This window comes from Tachypleus tridentatus, chromosome 4 (assembly GCF_004210375.1).
Source record: "Tachypleus tridentatus isolate NWPU-2018 chromosome 4, ASM421037v1, whole genome shotgun sequence".
In the NCBI taxonomy this organism is placed as follows: domain Eukaryota; kingdom Metazoa; phylum Arthropoda; class Merostomata; order Xiphosura; family Limulidae; genus Tachypleus; species Tachypleus tridentatus.
This window is the reverse complement of record NC_134828.1, coordinates 37,669,133-37,687,927: the sequence shown is the minus strand read 5'-3', so window position 1 is coordinate 37,687,927 and position 18,795 is coordinate 37,669,133. Positions and strand designations below refer to the sequence as shown.

Below are 18,795 nucleotides of genomic sequence, written 5' to 3'. Positions count from 1 at the left end.
CGCTTATTTTATTGTTTATGTAATCAATTTATTCGGTAGTTTCTTAAAATGGCACAAAATTATAGACTGTAAACAATGTTGTAAAAATGCATTTCTTTAGAGCATTCTGTTTGACCTGAACAGTTGCTCTCTGGATTAAAATGTTTTTAATAACTTGTATAGTTTAAACGTTACATCTTAAAATGTATTTATAAGAATTAACTTTCTTCTTGTAGATATTTTTATGCCCCAAACTTAGATAAATGCTATCTCACTTGGATTTTTTTTCTGTTGGCTTTGCTTTATGTTTAGAGAGTAAAGCCACATTGGGCTATTTGCTGTATCCATTGTGCAAATTGAACCTTGGATTTGAGATTTATAAGTTCATAGACTTGCAGCTATCTCACAAGAAGATTCCAAATAATATTGTCTTCCACTGTATCAGTTATCTTTCTTATTGAAATATGTAAAATTTAAAGTAATAGGTATAATCACATTGAAACCCCTAAAAATGTGATAACAGATTACCATAGGTATGTGTCTGTGTGAGTATTATCATCATGGGTGGAACTGTTTCATATTATTGTTCTGTTTTTCACAAATTTCAATACATACATTTACATGTTGTAAGTAGCTGTGTTTCACTTTTTAAAGTTTTCATTGAATTTTAAGATCTTGTAAGCATCCTAAATTTATAAAAATGGGCAAAGGATTAAGTGTAGGACACATTTTTTTTTAGAAATGATGTATAGACATATGTCGTGTGTGTGTCTTTGGGTTAATCAACTATGCATGTGAATTCTTTTGGACTAATCTATTTGAACATAAAAGTTTAGAATACTCTTAATATTATTCAGAGGTCAACTTACATTTTTGACCTTTTGTTGTTGTATTTTATCAGATTTTAGACAGTAAGTGATAGGTTTAGGTTTGTTTCAAGGCTAGATTGACCACAAAATGAATTGTAAGTCTTTCAATAGACCAACTGATTCTTTATGTTCTAGAACTTAAAATCTTAGTTATCCATGAAATTTTTAAGGTAAATTACTAGCAACACTGAAAAGACAAATATAATTTAGTGGTAATTTTCTAACAAATTTCTTTACTGCTGTGTACACCTATGATGTTTGAATTATCTTTTACTAACCACAGATATCCAATATTTGTAGAGGTTGTGTTATGAGTATCTGATCCTTTAAAATGCCATTTATACCTTGCAGTTGACCACAAGCACTATATATATAAAGAAAAGAATAATAACAAATGGAATTTCTTCAAACAGGTCTAACATTGCAACATGGTAAATATGAAAAATGGGTCTTTTGTTAATTTAAAAAAAATTTACACATTTTGGAAAAAACTTAAAAATAAATAGCATGGGTGCATGAATGGAGTATGAACTTAGTTGTGAAAGTATATCTTTGATATTTATTTGGTATTTTTGGCAATTAATCATAGACATGTGAATGTAATAACACAGTAGAAAAGCCTAAAAAAAACTGAAGAAATAATATTTATCTAAAGGGAATGGAATTTGGTGGTTTATGATACTCATTGTCATAAGATATAATTTCAATATTTAATTATAGTGAGTTGAGGATGGAACATCATTTTATGTTTTCTAACATTAAAAAAACTTGTAAGAAATAATATTCATCTAAAGGGAATAGAATTTGGTGGTTTTATAATACTCATTGTTATAAGATATAATTTCAATATTTAGTTATAGTGAGTTGAGGATGGAACATCATTTTATGTTTTCTAACATTAAAAAAACTTGTAAGAAATAATATTCATCTAAAGGGAATAGAATTTGGTGGTTTTATAATACTCATTGTTATAAGATATAATTTCAATATTGTAATTTAAATGTTGGGAAGAGTAAGTTAAGGATGGGACATCATTTTATGTTTTTTAATATTCAAAACAATGATAAGAGTGAGACAGGTGTGAAGGTTTTCAAGACAGAGTTGAATCAGGCAGTGTTTTCATGAAAGTTTTAGATCTGTCTTTGTTGTTGTACTTAATGAGTCACTCTGTGAATGTACTTTTGTTTTTTGTTAGTTAACATCATTTGTAATAAAGACCTACAATAATTTATAGCAGGGTATAAGTGTTCAACTTGTAGAAATTTTAAAGGATGAAATATTTATTCATTGCTGTTTACAAGGAGTGAAGTCTGAATTAATTTCATTCAGTAGTTTAAAAGAAGTTGCCAAGTTGTTTGATTTGATTATTGGTTAGAAAACTGACTTCAAATCAGTGAGCCAGAAATGTATTCTAAAGACAGCTGGTATGGGTATTAAAACTTTAACTAAAATAAAGTACAGAACAATGTTAACCTCTTTGTTGACCTGAAGATTATCTAAGAAGGTCGAAACATTGTTCTGTACTTTATTTTGGTTAAAGTTTTAATAGCTATATCAGCTAGCTTTAGGATATGTTTTTGCCTCAGTTAACTAGAAAAGGTATGAAGTGACACAAGCATTGTTTATAGACATTGTTTTCAAATATCACTATTTACTGAATATACTGAACTTTGGTGTTTGAGTCTACTTGGTTAGTTTGTTGAAATGTTTTTAACAAAGTTTCCAGAATTTTAATTATGATGTGGATCAGTTTAAAAACTAACTACTGAAGAAATGAAATTTGGAATTAATACTGAATAGAAAAATAATAAAATGGTATTTAAATTTCATTAATACTGTATATTTTTCACATTAGTTGGAACAACTGATCTTGTTGAAAAATGTTAGAAATTGTCTAACAACTGCTGCTTCAGTAAAACCAGTCTTCCAGAAGGGGCCAATGCTTGCACATCAATATTCCTTACCTAAACTTCCTGTTCCTTCACTTCACTCTACACTTGATAAATACCTCTTATCAGTGCAACCTCTTCTGACAGAGAAAGAATTCAGTCAGACTAAAATGGTAGGTCACATACAAAGTAATAGTCATTTAAAAGTAATGTAGCAGATTATGTTTGGTGCGAGACACTTAAAGAATGAAAATTGTCAGAGCTTTATTTTAATGTTTGCTAATGAGCTTATACCTTTATTTTTAAAATATATTCCAGGTTGTTGAAGAATTCAGAAAACCTGGTGGAATTGGTGAAGAACTCCATAACATACTTTTAAAACGAGCAAGACATACAGAAAACTGGGTAATTTTATTATCCTCTTAAATCATTAGTAAATGAATGAGGTTTCTTTTTTTTTTTGAAACACAAACAATACACTGATGAACTGCAGTTGTGCAAAAATTAGATCAAACATTGAAAGTTAAGGTCAAGGGATATAAATGTACAAAATTTTGTGAAATTGGTTACTTTTTTTAACAAATGGTATTTGTAATGCCTGCAAATAGCATAGTAATTAAATTTTCATATTATAGTTTGTTTTTTTGTTCTTTTATTTCTGTGATTTGTATTTAAAATACTTTTGTCCCCAAATAACAAAAGTTGATTTAGTTGTATCATTGACATGGCTTAATATATAAAATGGGTCTTACCCCATGAATTTGCTTGATTTCTACATTTATGTTAATATAATATGAACATGGCTTAAGTCTCAAATGTAACACATATTATTATAGAAATTTCCATGAGTGCTACAATCTGTTATATTAATATAAAACTGAATATGCAGATATCATACAACTTGATATATTTTAACTTTACAATTTTACAGCTAGTCAGTATAAAGAAACAAAATATATTTGTTTTGTGTTATAGATTTCACTTTAAAAATTACAGTGATTTAATTAGGTGGAGAGTTGTCTGCTTATTTCTTAACTGAATTAAAGAATAGGTAACAAAATCACAAGCATTATATATTAATTGCAAGAAGATATTTTGAGCTGATGGATTGACAAAGGTAGTATGGTATCCCGACATTTCGCAGCCTTCATTTCGCACCGGACTCTTGGCAGCCAACAATTTGACAGCCTAGCTTGTTGGCAGTGGATGATTACCCAGCCAAGTATTTACATCAACATTACAGTTTAAGAAAAAAAGAGTGAATTGTTCAGGCAGGGCCATCGTTTCCAGGAAATCAGGCTGTCGTGGAATGTGCTGTTGTCTTAAGTATGTCCGCTGTATCATGCGTTGAGATTGTCCGCACGTAGTAGGCTTGCTGCAACAGTTGGCGCTACTGCGGTGGTGTTGTTAGCCAAAATGATAATAGGCAACTCCACTGTAGCACCTGCCTGTGTTTTAATTGCAGATACAACTTCCAGGACGGGTTTTCTCGGTCCATCGGGTGCTCTCTGAGGCGAGCTGTAACTGTATCGTCTCGGACATGAATCCACGCTGGGTAGTGCAAAGTTCTGTAATTTTCACACATGTAGAAAGTTACCTGATTGTCCTTCTTGCTGCCCTTATTGAATAAATAAACGTATCGACTGTTGCATGGCTTCGGCTTTCCTCTGTTTGATGTTACGCAAGTTACTGTGTTGTTCATGATGCTACTAATCGGCTGTTTGGAACTATTTTAAAATAAATCAATAAAATTTTAACGACAAGACTATGTGTTGAAGTTCTAACAATAAATGCAGACATTTTATATGTTTTTTTTTTCCAGGTTTAATAGTGACGTCAATTTTCAAATGGATGTTAATTTGTTGTTGAGTTAACATTAGTAACATCATGAACAACACCATCACTTAACTATGTATTGTTTGGCTGGGTAATCATTCACTGCCAACTTTCCTGGGTGCAAAATTGTTCGCTGCCAACGAGAGCAGCTGTTAAATTGTTGGCTGCCAAGAGTCGGCTGCAAAATGTCGTAGAACCAGGTAGTATACCTTATGAGTCAAGCTAATATCTACTAATTTATAAAAAATGATAAAGAACATTAGCTTCAAATGTTTCTTTAAAGTAGTAGATACATCACCAGTCTGAAGTTATTACTTTTAAGCTAAATATCTGTTAATTCAACATCAAAAATGAATTTTAATCATACACTCAGCTTGCAGATTGGTGGTTGTATACGGCATATTTGGGGTACCGTATGCCTGTTGTCGTGTATACTACTGCAGCAGTCGTTTTTCCCCTACAGCAGTTCTTTTCACAGAAAGACCAGTTAAAGTATGTGAAATATGTTCATTTTTGAATAAATATTGAATTATATAGTATTTTGATTTTTTAAGTCATTTTATGTTGGAATGAATTATATTTTCTTGTTGAAGATCTGGATATCATTGATTAAGTTATTATTGGTGGGTTAAATATCATAAAACTGCAGATAATGATGGTAATTTGACACAATTTATCTTTAGTCCAAAGGTTTTCTTTTTTCTCCAGTTACACTATTTTTAGTCTTCTAATAATAAGTTAATATTAAGGTGTCACATTCTGTAAGAAGTGCATTCGTATACTTAGCCAGGTTTTAACAAGACTTTAGGATTTGTTTAATGCACACAACAAATTTATGGTGTAATAAATGTTCTCAGTATAGATAGGTGTGATTGTACTTCGCATAGAAGCATTGGTACAACCTCCAAATATTTAAGCTATGAAAATTCTAGTATGAATTTTCAAAAACAAGCTTTTATCTGTGTTGTAAATGTATGTGTAATTCACTGTTTAAAACTGAATTATACAACTGTTTGATAGTTAAACTGCAAATAGAAAAACTAACACTTTTAAAACTTCATTAGAATTAGAGGTAATATAGGGATAAATAAAGCGTAATGTATAAGGTGCAACAGGTGCCAAGATTTTTTGCATTTGAGAAATGTGGGTTTAAATTTAACAGTAAATGTTTAAAGGCACTGGAAAGGTACAGTACACTAAACTAGCAGAGCTTGCTTAAATAGGGAAAAGTTAAAAGATGCTTTTTGAAATATTGCATTATTAGAAAGGGTAAACAATGGACTGTGTTGATTTGATTTATCAAGGAGACAAGGCAATAAATGAGAGCTAGGAAAAAGTTTCTTTGGAAGCGGGTGAAAATGAAAGTACTATGTTTATGAAGATATTTAATGGTTATAAGAAAGTTAGAGTTGGTAGAGGTATGTTAATTTGGTATTCAGGTATCAGTATGTAATAGATTTGAATATTTGATTTTTTGCAATAATGAATGAGATGATTAAGAGGTATACATATGGAGATTTTCTCAGTAAATGTGCTGTTATTTGTTTGTAATGGGTAATATAGAAGCCCAGAAATAGAATTTAATTAGAATAATATTTATTTAGTGGAAAGGATTAACAGAATGGCTGCTCTGAGATTCTAGGGATGAAAGATTTATCTTAGGGATATGTTAAAATTTGCTAACTAATTTTCAACTGAGAAAAAACTTTAGGAGGTGGTCTCGTTGAACCTTCCAAGATTATTTGGGAGATGAATTGGATAAAGGCCTCAGATTTCTTTGCACTATATTGTGAAGACAGTTGCATGTGAGAGAGCCCAAGTATGTGTTTTATTAAAAAAAGAAAGAAAAAGTCTTAGGCTCCAGAGTAATGATTACCTCATGAGATACCAATAGTAGTAGTGGAGGCCAAAACTTTAAAATCCATGATTGTTCTAAAAAATAAGAAGTTGATTTAAATGTTTAATTTTCTCAATAACTGTTATGTAAGGACATCCTTGAAGGACCAAATGGTGTATGTTGTGTTGAAGTTTGGTCTCATATTTTATGCCTTCTTCATTAAGACATCAACTTTTAAGTTAAAGCCATTTACCCTGAATAATACACCAAGACATGACTGTGGTTGTAATATAGATCTGCTTTCATCTTCTAGGTAATGTGACTATAATACTTTCTTTTTCTTTTCTTAAACATAGCCCATCTGAGCATTTTTTGGTTAAATTCATTATTCCCTTGGGAGAATTAAGCTGTTAGTAGAAGAAATGTTCAGATCTGGCATCGACCAGTAGTAGAAGAGAAAAACTGTTTCAGTGACTGTACATTTTGCATTCTTAAGAAGAAATTACAGGTCACTGCTAACATTATCTAAGCCTCTTTCATTTAGTTAATTATTGTGCTCCTAATTAATGACTCAGTTGGAAGTTTTGGTCTGTTTGTCTCTGATATTGAAAATACAAGTAGTTATGAGATACAAGCAACATTCATTTCAATGACATCTGTGGAGTAACTTAGGTGAACTTTGTAAAGGTTGAGTTTAAAAATATTAGAAATCTGAAAGAGCTTTGTTGTGGCAGCAATTTAAGTTTTTATTGTATTAAACCAATACTAAGTAAAATCTGTGTGCCAATGAAATAAATGCTGCAAGATATGTGGATATCTGTGCTAGTTGTAAGTAATGTCAACAATTTGAGTGAGAGCTTAATTGCATTTTAATTTCCACTCCTTGTTCTCATATTTCCAAAATTGTTGATGTATTTAAAGAAAAATACTTTGGAAATCGTACTTGTAACATCTCAATAAGGCTCTGTTTTATGTGTTTTCAACAGTTTCCTTCTTGGAAGAATCATGTGTTAAACACAAATATAGATCTCCTTTTCAATGGTATTGTAGTTTAAATATTGTTTTGGAAGAAAACTATGCACTTAATTTTTTATAACCTTTGGTAAAAGTGAAAATATGCACTAAACATTATAAATTTTCCACATTTTGATTTTTTCAGCACAATTTCTATGGTTGTTATTGTAACATTCTTTTATGTGTTTGAATTTTATACAAAGCTGTTAAAAGGCTGTCTGTGATAGCTGCCCTTAATTTAGAAGTATTAGCCTAGAGGGAAGCAATTGTCAACACCACCCACTACTACTTTTGGGCTACTCATTATTAATTAAAAGTGAGATTGTTTGTCACATTATAACACACCTGTAACTTGAAAGGGCAAGAATGTTTGTGAATGGGATCCAAACATGTAGCCTGTATGTTACAAATTAAGTGTCTGAACCAACAGGCCATCCTGTTCTTAAGATCTAAAACAAAGACAATAGGTTCAAACAGAGAATAATATACACTTGTGGTGGATTCTTCTTTATTATTTCAGTTTGTTAACTTTGGTTTATGTTTTTGTATTTGGAGGTAATTTTACTACAATTTTTTAACAAAGTGCTATTTTTCATTATATTCTCTTATTATGAACAATATTTATGTTTTTGACTTGTCTAAATATTGTAAGTCTTTTTTGTCATTTCAGCACATCATTTAATTTGATTTAATTATGGTATGTTGTGTTAGTGTTTCTATTGGAAACATATATGTTACTAAAGAATTTGTAAATTGCATTGTTGTGACTTTAAACAGTCATATGTTAAAGCATCTTATGTGGTGCTTTAGGACTTGAAGTGAATTATTTTCATAGTATCTTAAGGAAGTTATTTGTCATTAACATTTGGAATGATACAACAAATGGTCAAAAGAAAAACATGTTTATAAATTGCTAAAAACAGACTTCTTAATGCTGTATATGTAAATGAAACTTTCTGATATATGTGAGTATATTTTTGAGAAGCTAGACATATTGTAAAGTTTTAAGTCTGTCTGATTGTGTATATTTGGAAAGTCATATTTGAATCTATGATTTTAAAGAAGAGGATGTCACACCAAAGTTTCTCTGTTGTTTTCTGTACAAAAACTCCTCAGTAAAGATAGTATCACGTAAGCTCTATTGTATCCTACCACTTATTCTCAAAATAAAAATAGATCATTACCATTGATTGTGTGAACATTTCAACTGATTATACTTCAATAATTATTTCCAGGTTCTCTGCTACAATGATTGCAGCAGCATTAGAGTTCAAGACAAAAATTGAAAGGTAGTGAAATGGATAACTTATTTTTTTAAACAGAGTTAGTTTTGAATAGTTTGAAAACTGAGTGATGGTGAATCACTAGACCTAAAATTTGTGATAACAAATCATATTAACTGCAGGTTTTTGTTTGTTTGTTTTTACACATTCGTAATCAGAAGCATGTAAAAGCAGTAATTCAAAACTATCTTCTGTCTCCCATAAGTCACTGCCCAACAGTCTTTTCATTCAATGTCAGAACTCATTAATGGGCTGAACAATGGCAAACAAATGTTTGAGATGTTTGTTCTATGTATCAGTATAATACTTTAAAAATTGAGGTTTAAATGCAGAAAGCTGGCAAAACATTAGAAATCAAAGGGCCTAACATTTTGTAATTGATATGCTGTTTTTTACAATACTCCAATTTTGAATCTACAACAAACAAAATAACAGAAATGTGTGTGAAAGAGAAAATACATCTGCAGTTTATGTGCTTATCATTACAAATTTTATTTCTGTTTGTTCACTTTAAATGTAAATGTTATTAAATATGAAAAAAGTGAGAGATGGATAGCTTGCACTACCCTAGCAGTTCTTATCAGATGTATGTGAAGTAAGTGTAGACATTAATGACCATTTCTATCAGTTCAGGATTGGTAACACAGACAGACTTCTTGATATTATCCTATTAAGGTGATACTTCATGTAAATGTCTGGTACTTCATCATCTTACTTTATTTGTGAAGTCTTGATGAGTATTCTGGAAGTTATTCGGTGAGCCCTCTGCAGCTATTATAATCTTAAGAAATATGTTTTTTTATAACTGTTATGCTTACTGTTTTAGAAGTATAAATGTGTATACTATTCTGGTTCCAGTAAGTGAATGAATGATCAAACAAAAGAAGTTGGGGCTCCATAAAAGCAAGCAATATTTTGAGTTACTTGATAAAATTGTAATAATCTAATTTATTTTAAGTGCTGCACTTTTCAAGATTGCCTCTGGTTCTGAATGTTTCAACCTTTCCTATGTATCAAGGTACAGTCAACTGATATGTAAGGAAAAAGCATGAGGGTTGAATTTGTTTTTATCCTACTTGCACAGATATTTCTACTTGTAAAATATGTTGACCATTCAGGTATTACTAATCTCCTCTCACAATGTTATCTATTCTTGTTCATTGCTGCCTTCTTTATCTAAATTTTTTTTATCGTGCATGTCAAAAGCCTTCTGCATTTGCCTAAAGAAATTAAATGATTCCAACATGTCTCTCATGCAAATCATTAGGTGTCACTTCTTCACCAATAAGAATATAGTAAGCTCACCTGAAGCATGTTACTCCTGTGTGCTTTAACCAATCTATCACTTTTGATCTGGTAAAGCTTGCACTTTCATCTTGATTAGGCCCGGCATGGCCAAGTGTGTTAAGGCGTGTGACTCATAATCTGAGGGTCACAGGTTCGCATCCCCGTTGTGCCAAACATGCTCGCCCTTTCAGCCATGGGGGTGTTGTAATGTCCAGTCAATCCCACTGTTTGTTGGTAAAAGAGTAACCCAAGAGTTGGCGGTTGGTAGTGATGACTAGCTGCCTTCCCTCTAGTCTTACACTGCTAAATTAGGGATGGCTAGCACAGATAGCCCTCGAGTAGCTTTGTGCGAAATTCAAAAACTAACAAACAAACAATCATCTTGATTAGCATTTGAAATTTAATTCGTTCTCAAAGTGGTTTAATTTAATATAGTTAGATTTTTTTTTAAGCATTCAGGTTTAATTGCCTGTATTCTTGTTGCATTTATTTTTTTCTTTAAATGCTTTTGTTGACTGACACAATATGAATTTTAAAATTAATGTCACCCTTTTGAGTGTCTCACATTTGGCATGTGCTATCACAGGCTTCAGGTGCTGACAGCGTATTGGGAGATTTGTTTGATTATTTGCAGAGAGACTGAACACTGAAAGATAAACCTTTATCTTCAGACATTGTCCTACTTCTTGAATCTGTGGAGCCTGGGCAGGCTTATGAAGAATTTGATTACTTGTTTCCACCTCCTAAAGTTGATGTGTCTTCCCATATCCTTCTAGGAGGTGTTCAGCCTTCCACATTATTTTCAGACAATAATTCTTAGGAATGCTCCTCTACTTTAGGACCCATGTCCTTCATTACTGCATAAATATACTTCCCACCATATTTTGTTTTACCCCCACCCCCAACCCCCACTATTGAGGCCCATGCTGAACAATTCACCTCTCTGTTGGGCAATGTTGTTAGTATGCTTCACCTCTCACAGACTTTGGATCAATCTTTTCTTGCATATAGCAGGGCTGACTGTCCGTATCTCAACCAAAAATTTTGTGTTTGGTTTTACCCATTTGGGGTTGGAATTCAAATCTCCTGTTTGTCACATCCGTGCCAATTTTCTTGCCTCCATCTTACCCTCACAAATCTTTTGCAGTGCCTTTCAACAATTCATATCCTGTCTGAGGCTCTTCCCAACATTCTGAAGATGTTTGTGGGGTAATCCTCACCCTTTTTACCTCCACGTTGGCTTGTTTATTGTCTTTGTCTCTGGCCTTAAAAATGAGGTTTATCTGTTAGGACCTTTCAGTTGTGGGTCATGATGCTGTTTAATCTATAATATGTTTACTAATCCTCGTCTCCAGGATTTGTATGTGGCTCTATTTTTAAAATGTTTTGTTTTTAATATGGTTTCAGGGTCTTTGGAGTCTTGGGTGGCATCTGTCCAGTACCAATCTACCCTTTCTCATCTGGTTGTCCATTTATTTCAGTCAGAGCAGAATGTAGTACTGATTCCTGTGTCTTGTCTCTCCCCTTCCTCATTCTTACCTGCCTGTCCTTCTTGTAATGCCACAACTTTTTTTTTTCTCAGCATTGCACAATATGGCACCAATAGTTCTGCTGACTACCTGGTGAGTTTGGGCCCAGTAGGAGCTCAATTTGGAGTCTTCATTCATTGGTGGTGCCCTTTCATAGCCAGTATTTGGGTTCTTCTGGTTTTGTTAGAGGATCTCAAAATTCTATTACCTGTCCCACCTCCTTTGTTCCATGTACCTTTTTCCTTCCCTTCTCCCAGGAACCCCATAACTTGCCAATATGTATCAGAGGCAATACAGGACCTTTTCATCTGCCAAGCTATCATACCTGTTCCACAGTATTTACTGGGGTTTAAATCCTGTCTGTTTGTTGTTCTCAAAAAAGATGAGGGACTGGAGGCCTGTCATTGTTCTGTCCCACCTCAATCACTTTGTTCACCTCCCACATTTCATCATGGAGTCGTATATTGCTTTCCAGTGGCATTTTCTATGGGTATCCAAGAATGATGTCTCCAGTGCTTATTTGCATATTCCCATCATTCTTATCTTTGGTTTGTCTCTCAAAAGGTGGTGTACAAATTCTGCAACTTATCCTTTGGGCTGGTTTCTGCTCCTGATGTTTTCTGTTGGGTGGTGAGAGCTTTTGTTCTTTAACTTTATGGTTTGGGGCTGACAGTAGTCAGCCAGTCATACTCGTCAGCTCCTTTTCACAACTGCTTAGGTGGGCTGGTGAATCAAATTGGAGAAGTCTTTCCTGATCCTATCCAACACTTTGTGCATTTTAACACTCACCTCAGTTGGGCCCAACCTTTTTCTGTCTGACTGTGTTGTATGGAATTATCAGATCACCACAATCTGTCTGCTTCCTCACTTTCAGTACATGAGGTTCTGTTGGTTTTGAGGATGTGGTCTTCTGTGACACCACTAATCTTTTTTGGCTCTATGCACATGTGCTCCTTTCGGGGGACTATGCAAAATCAATGAAAACTTGTTTGGGATTCCTTGGATGCTTCCATAACACTTTCTTCTTCCCTGTAGACAGTCTCCTTGGTAGTTGGACAAATATGAACATTGATGGATATCCTACTTTCTTCTCTTTATTCAAATTTACATATTCTTTATGGATGCACCTTTTCAGGGCTGGGATGCATAGATTGATCATCAGAAGGCTTTAGATTTTTGGTCTGTGGATGAATGATCTTTATATATTAATGCCCTAAAGCTTCTGGTTATTCATCAGGCTGTGGATCACTTTCTTTCCATTGTCAGACATTGTCTGATAATGAACAGTTCTGACAATTTAACAGTGGTGGCTTATTTCTATCACTCAGGTGACACCCAGCTGAGATCCTTCTGTTTTCATACATTGGATCTCCCATATTGGGTCCACCCACAGCATATCTACTTAATTGCATGCATTGTCCTAGGTGCTTTCAAGCATGAGGTGTATTGTGTTTCCGGCTCTGAAAAGATTTACCAGATGGATTCATCCCTTCATCCTCTCATTTTCTGGTAGCTTTGCAAGCCATGGAATTTTCCTCACAGGAATACATTTGTCATTGCTTTAAACCTCCATTATCCCTCTTTTGATCCCTGGTACTTACTTCTCAGGCTTTGGTCACAGATGCCTTCATCCAGGATTCGTCATGCAAGTTCCTATATGTTTATTCTCAATTCGATTGTTTTGTTGGATAGTTTTCCTTATCCATGCCAGGTTATTCTGATTGCTTCCTACTGGCCAGCTCAACCATGGTTTCCTTCTTTACTCCAGATACATTTATCCCCTCCTGCACTACTTTCTTTATCAACCAACCTCAACCATTAACCCCATTCACCAGTTCTGCATCCTGCTCTTCATGCCTATTTCTCATCTCTACTCCTTTGCCAATCCAGATAGACTTCTGTGTTCTGTGTGTGCCCTTTGTTATATTGCCTGTGTGGCTTCATTTCATGGTTTCCATTTTCATCTCTTTATCCTGTGGCAACCCTCTTTGTCCAGAGATCTCTTTTCTTCTACCCTCAACAATTGGGTTCATTCTTGGATCCAGATGGTTTATTCCTGCATGTCCCTTTGTTTTCTCTTATTAAATCTAACACCTCAACATTTCCCTTGTTTCTCATCTTTGTCAGCATATGGAGGAAATCCTATAACTGGGCTTGTGAACCAACCCTAACATGTTTATCTCCAATTATTTATATCATGGTTTGGACTTCCTTATACAGTTTCACCTTCCATCTCTGGCTGTATTTTGGTGTGACAATGACACTGGGTAAGTCTTTAGTAATATTTTATTCTCTTAAAGGAGCCCATTATTCATATGTTCATAGCATGGATCTTTCTTTGTGGTGAGTGGTGCTTGACCAGGTATTCTTTAACTCTAAATCTTCTCTGTAAACCTTCTTGACCAGCACTTTTCTTTCTATGGCTTTACACACTCATCTTTGAGTGTGCAAAGCCATGGAGTGTATCACGAGGTCACTTGTAGATGAATAACCTCGAGATATTTGCTTGGTACATCGGCCCGTCTCTGTCCATATCACCCACTAACTTTGTGGGTAAAGCAAAAAGGGATAAATGCTCATCCTTGCCATATCTCAGTTGAGTAAACTGAAATGGTCTGCCCTTTTAATATAGAATCAGCTATTTTGACTTCACAGGTTTGCACTAGGCACTTCTTTACCTATTGAGAAAGATGTTACTCCTCCAAATCATTTTGTAGATTTAATTACTCAGGTTTTTTTTTTTCTTTTTCCTGAATTTTTTTTATTTTTGTAGATTTCACCTTTGTTTGCCCTGAAATCTTTGAGAATATTCCTAATACCATGGAGACTCATATTGAGGCTGCCCAACACCAAATATCTCTTTCTTTAATCCCATATCCCTCAGTGTGGATTCCTGTATATGGTGAGGGGACCTCCCAGGAAAGGATCTGTTCTTTCAGTTTACCTTCTCTGGGATCTAAACATCCACCCCCGTGTTTGCTGTGCATGGTGACCTGTGAAGGGAAGGAGAGGATCTTGGTGGTTGAGGGGTTCAACCCTATAACACCACTTTGGCCTTGAATTCCTGTAGATGGGCGGCCTTTGGGTGGCCCCCTTTGGGTCAATCGGCTGGTCCACTTGGGCTAGAGTCAACCAAGAAGTTCTCAACGGGTGTTGTGGATATTGTGTCTGATGCTGGTGTATGGGTACAGTGCTCACAAAACCCTGGCATTGCTGCAATGTCCTTGCATGACATTGTAGTGCGTACCCTTGTAGGGCTCCATGGTGGATGGGGTCAGTGGGTACCAAAATTTTCCTTTTTTCCTATGGATCCTCCTACAAAAAATTTAGATAAAATAGTGAAAAAACAGTCAATAGGTAAACTACTACATCTTGAAGACTCTGAGCAGCAATCTTCAACATCTGTAACACATGTACCTCATTTTCTTATATTACATTCTCTTTTAGAAAAACCTTTAGGGCATGTGTTCCCTTTTTTATTCAGAAGGGACTAGAGGGTTTTGCTGGCTCTCCAAAGTCAGTAAAGAAGTTTCAAACTGGAGACATATTGGTTGAAACATCCACATCCCAACACAGTGAACTCCTCTTGAATTTAAAGGCAATTGGGGATGTACCTATTGAGGTTACCCCTCATGCTACCTTGAATTCATCACGAGGAGTTATTGTTGAGAGGGATTTGAAGAACATCCCCAAGTCAGAGATTCTCGCTGGTCTCTCCACTCAAAGAGTTTCTACAGTGAGGTGCATCTCCACTCGCAAAGATGGAGTTACACTGCTTACAAATATCCTCGTTTTGACATTTACATCACCACGTGCACCTGCCACCATCCAGGCAGGTTATCTAATTTGCAGGGTACGGCCGTACATTCCAAACCCTCTCTGATGTTTCCAATGTCAGAGGTTCGGGCCACTCAAAGACGTCATGTCGTTGTTCCCTGGTATGTGCTCATTGTGGTGGCAAGGACCACGATGCCTATGAGTGTGACACGGACCCAAGTTGTGTCAACTGCAACCGTTCTCACCTTTCCTACTTTTATTCTTGCCCAAAATGGTTGGAGGAAACAGAGGTGCAGAATTTGAAAACGACTCATAACATTAGTTATCCTGAGGCTTGGAAATTACTGTCTGCCACTCCATCTCGGACATATGCTGCTGCACTTTGTTCCACAACTACAGTTCCTTCAAGAGAATCGTTTTCAAAACAAATGAAAAGCCTTTTAACCTCCGTGGTTATAAAGGTTGATGAATCGACTTTTACACTCATCTCTGTTCCTCCCATACATTCCAACAAACCTCAAGATCCACATCCTTCAGTTTCAAATGCAGGCATTTCTTCTGATGCATCTTTTTCTTCCACCCCAAGATGCAAAACAATCATTTGTTTGCTTCCTCATTCACTGGAATCCCCTTCCAACAACAAAGACCTGCCCAATCAACCCAGGGCAGGATCCATGGAAGTCGATAGACCTCCTCCGAATAAGGACAGTAAGGTAAAAAGATCTGGTCGTAAACAGAAGGGTTCTCCAGCCACTTTGCCTACCCATCATTAAAAATGGCCACCTTGATACAATGGAACTGTTGAGGTTTACGTTCTAATCTGGATGATATCAAAACACTGATTGCTTTCTACCATCCTCTATGCCTTTCCTTACAAGAAACATTTCTAAAACCTGCTGATACAGTCACCATTCGGCAGTTTTCTCTGTACAGAAATTACAGGCTGTGTGATGGACAAGTATATAGAGGGGTGGCACTATTGTTTGATCAGAATGTGCCCACCCTGTCTTTACCACTCACCACACCCGTGGAGGCCGTAGCCATCCGTGTTTCTATGGGTTATACCATCACTGTTTGTTCTCTCTACCTGACCCTGGAGAGACATATGATCAATCAGACCTTGATGCTTTCGTTGAACAGTTGCTGTCACCCTTTCTAATCCTGGGGGACTTTAATGGACATCATCCCCTCTGGGGAAGTGCTGTTATTGATGGGAGGGGTCGCTTTTTGAAGCGTATGCTCTCTGATCACAATCTTTCTCTTTTCAATACTGGTTCTTCCACTTATTTTCATGCACCTAGTCAGTCCTTTACCGCTATTGATCTCTCAGTTTGCTCCCCTTCATTATTCTCCCATTTTTCATGGAGGGTTGACAATAATCCACTACGCAGTGATCATTTTCCTACACTTTTGAGAGAGACTGGCTGTGGTCGATGCCACCCTACCCGCGTGCCCCGGTGGAAGCTGGATCAGACAGACTGGTCCACTTTCACTGCTCTCGCAGAACTTGATCCTGCCATCGTGAATCAGCCATCAATAGACGACTGTGTAGCAGTGGTAACTGACTGTATTATACAAGCAGCTGCTCAGTGTATTCCTAAAACCTTGACACGTTTTCCACGATATCCTTGTCTATGGTGGAATCCTGCTTGCCACTTGGCACGGAAGGCTCAAAAATGGGTTTGGGATACTTTTCGCAGATATCCCACACTTTCGAACTGCATCGCTTTCCAACGGGCCTGTGCACATGCTACGTGGGTAAGACGTCAAAGCCAGAAGGAATCTTGGATGAAGTTCATAACTAGTATATCTTCTGCCACCAGTTCCAAGATCATATGGGACAGGATTTGAAAGGTCAGTGGGTACTACAATTCTGTTCCCCTTTCAATCTTACTCTCTGATGGCCAAGAGGTAGCTGATGTCTGGAGCATTACTGATACTCTAGGTTAAAGCTTTTGCTGGTTATCTAGCACTTCTGCTTGTTCCTCCACCTTCTTGGCCATCAAGACTCAGGCAGAGCATTCATCTCTCACTTTTTGCACTGACTGTCTCTTTGACTATAATTGTCCCTTTACACTGGTGGAACTGAAAATGGCCCTTCATCAGTCTGGCAATATATTTGTTGGACCTGATGATGTACACTATGATATGATGTGCTATTTCTCTCCTGCTTCTCTTGATATTCTTCTAATTGTTTTTAACCGGATCTGACAGGAGAATGTTTTTCCTGATGCCTGGTGCCAGGCTATTATCTTACCTTTCTCTAAGCCTGGGAAAGATCCCGAGATTCCTTCAAACTTCCGACCAATTGCTTTGACGAGCTGTCTCTGTAAGACCTTAGAGAGGATGGTTAATACTCGTCTTGTTTGGTTCCTCGAATCAAACAACCTCCTCTCGCCCACCCAGTGTGAGTTCTGACGGCAGCACTCCACCACGGACCACCTAATTCGACTTGAAACATCAATCAGAGAAGCCTTTCTCAAATGCCAACATCTTGTATCAATATTTTTTGACATTGATAAGGCTTACGACACAACATGGAGGTATGGAATTTTGCGAGACCTCCATATATATGGGTTATGTGGCCATTTACCCATGTTTATTAAAAATTTTTAATGGACAAGAGATTCCAAGTTTGTGTGGGTTCGACACTTTCCAATTCTTTTGTAGAGGAACTTGGGGTCTTTCAGGGCTGTGTTTTGAGTGTCACATTTTTCAGTATAAAGATAAATGCCATCACTGAACAACTTCCTCTCACTGTTGCGAATGGGCTCTATATCGACGACTTTCACATTTCGTGTCAATCGGCGAACATGAGATATATTGAGCACCAACTACAAACTACCCTCAGTTGTGTACTGAAGTGGACTATGGCGAACGGCTTTAATTTTTCTCTCTCTAAAACCGTTTGCATGCACTTTTGCCCCCAATGGGGTATTCACCCTGATCCTGAACTCTGTATCAGTGAAGTTTCACTGCCAGTGGTTCTTGAGACCAATTTCTTGGGGCTTATCTTTGACCGTAAGCTGACCTTTATACCACACTTAAAGCAGCTATGGGTCAAGTGCACAAGAGCGCTGAACATCCTCTGTGCCTTCTCTACAGCTGGTTGGGGAGCAGATCGATGTTTTATGTTAAAGATGTATCCTACTCTTATTCAAACAAAACCCGACTATGGATCAATGGTCTATGGCTCTGAGAGACCCTCGGCCTTAAAGATGCTAGACCCCATTCATCATCAAGGACTTTGACTCTGCACTGGGGCTTTCCGCATCTCCCCAGTTCAAAGCTTATACATTGAAACTTGTGAACCTTCTCTGCACCTTTGCCGTTCGCAACTGTCTTTACTGTATTCTTTGAAACTTTGTTCCTTACCAAAGCATCCCACCTGGGGATGTGTTTTCCTTTCTCAGTGGGCCATACTTTTTTCAGAACAGATGATCTGTCATTGCTCCTTTTGGCCTTCACATCCAGATGCAATTCGATAAATTGGGT

The 18,795-nt window shown here is 36.1% G+C and overlaps 1 pseudogene across 1 annotated transcript in view; it reads left to right on the top strand.

The window, feature by feature from the left end:
• LOC143248869 (carnitine O-acetyltransferase-like) overlaps nucleotides 1-18,795 on the top strand; it is a 64,464-nt pseudogene that overhangs the window by 8,432 nt on the left and 37,237 nt on the right. Inside the window, exons 2-5 of the transcript XR_013027239.1 lie at nucleotides 2,704-2,910; nucleotides 3,056-3,142; nucleotides 4,947-5,065; nucleotides 8,660-8,713. The product of XR_013027239.1 is annotated as a carnitine O-acetyltransferase-like (transcript). The remainder of the gene's footprint in view (nucleotides 1-2,703; nucleotides 2,911-3,055; nucleotides 3,143-4,946; nucleotides 5,066-8,659; nucleotides 8,714-18,795) is intronic.